This window comes from Neopelma chrysocephalum, unplaced genomic scaffold (assembly GCF_003984885.1).
Source record: "Neopelma chrysocephalum unplaced genomic scaffold, ASM398488v2 Primary Assembly neopelma1_74, whole genome shotgun sequence".
Taxonomy (NCBI): Eukaryota; Metazoa; Chordata; class Aves; order Passeriformes; family Pipridae; genus Neopelma; species Neopelma chrysocephalum.
Window position 1 is genome coordinate 6,373,294 of NW_020897735.1, and position 2,145 is coordinate 6,375,438.

Here is a 2,145-nt window from a genome sequence, read left to right on the forward strand (position 1 = left end):
CTCTGTGCTCCCCTTGATTCAGCTAGGGGTCAAACCAGGCTTTTGTCTACCTGAGCAACCTGGTTTAGTGGGAGGTGTCCCTGCTCCCTGCAGGGGGGTTGGACTAGATGGCCCTTAAAGGTCCCTTCCAGCCCAAACCATCCTGTGATAAAATATTCCGAGTTAAATATCTGGTCCCAGTGTCTCACGCGTTGAGGGGACGGGGTAGAGCTCAGACCCCGAGAAGCTCAGATCAAGTGTTGGGAATGGTGGTGGGCTCTTGAGGGAAGGAGAAAGGGGCGATGCAAGGGAGAGGAAGCAGCATCCCAGCGATGTCACTGGAGCCGATGCAGGATGAAGGGATGGGCTTGGCAGGGCCTCTAGCGGCCGCCTCACATCACTGTCTGATTTCTGAACAGTTCCAACAATCCTGTCTCCCCAGTCCTGAATCCACGAGGGCTTCTTAACACTGGCTGCAGGGATGCAGCCCTTGGATGCAGCATTCCCGGGAATTGTCTCCCCAGGGCACTGCGGGGCCACTGCTCCCGTCACAAGGAGCTGTAATTTCAGAAGAGCCATCGGCTGTTCCCTGTCACCGGCACCCTGCTCTGTCAGCTCACACGTCATAAACACCCCGCAGGCAGCAGAGCTGTTCTCCTGGGAATTCTGAATTCCCTCGGTGCAGCACCAGCTCAGTCAGCTGAGCACCAAGCACAGGAGGCTTCGGAGAAACCAGGAATAGCGTCTGGCAGACGGCAAAGAGCAGAGTCCAAAACTGGAGGGAGCACTTGGAGGGAAGAGGCCTTCAGGAAAAAAGGGTTTAGCCAAGTAAAGCTCACAGACACCAAAATCACGACAACCATCAGTCAAAATTGTTTCAAATAAAGTCTTGTCTGGAAAGTAAAGCCCATGTGAACGCTCTCTCAGCTTCATTTGCAAAGCTCCTGTGTATGAACAAAGTAACTCAGCTCCTGTGATTTCACAAACTGTTTCATAACCACTTTTAAAATCCACCATTGTGCCAGCAGCTAAAGTGGTTCCTATAAATCAGGATCAATCAGCAAAGACAATTTAACTTCCTGAATCTGAAGTATTTCCTTCCCTAATGTCTCCTGTGTGTTTATTAGCAATGCTATAAACTACTCAAGGTACTACTTGGCATTAGTGAGGCAGGTACTTTATTCTTCTCTTTTTGTACCCTACTCAATATACTCCTGTGGGTAATTTTAATATTTTCCTTTTTTTTTTTTTTTACATTGGCAAATGCAGCTTTGCAATGCCAGCCTTATTAAGGGATACACAAAATGGACTTAAGTAAGGTTAAGAGCAAGTCAAATTCACTTTGTGCTTTTTCATTTCACTTACCCCACGCTGTAGAACTCATCCCAGTGCTGGGGGCATAAAATAACCTTCTGTATCATTTAACTCCAAGTTAATGGTTATGGTAACTTCTATATAAATTCTCCACATGCTCTGTTACTAAAGTGTTTCCACATATTTAAGAATTATTCTCAGTCCTTAACTGGAATGCTGAGGTTCATGCATGGATTTCTAAATTGCTTCGAGCAACCTTTTAAATATTCATTTATTTCAAGAAAAAAAAGCCAACAACCAACCCACACATAAAAACCCCCCAAACCACTGAGAAAGGTGCCAGTCTGAAAAAAAGAAAACAAAACAAGAAAACAACCTTAACCTACCAGAAAAATGGACCCAAAATTCCCCTTGGTCTGCAGAAGTGTCTTCCTGTGTGCACCGTGGCTCCTGAGCAGGGAAAAGCACAGCCAGGGACAGAGCCAGCTTCCAACAGCAGCCCCAGCTTTGCAAACAAGGCTTTGACATTTTCAGCTATTAATTTCTCTAATCACTGTGCATTCTCTGGCCTGCAGGAAAGCAGAAAGCTCCCAGGCAGATCTGCAGCACTGAACTGTCTGCACTTAATTTATGGATTAGACTGGCACGTTGTCGGTGAGTTTGTTTGCCACAGAATTAAAAAGGCTTTGGCTCCATGCAGAAAAATGAGCTTCTAATGATGAATCCTGTGCAAAGGAGCAGCAGCACTGACCTGCTCTGGACTGTCACAACTGGGAAGATGTCTGGACACTGAACTCATTTCTGCATGTTTTGGTCCCAGAAAGGTCGGCTTGCAGGGAATTTAACACAGAG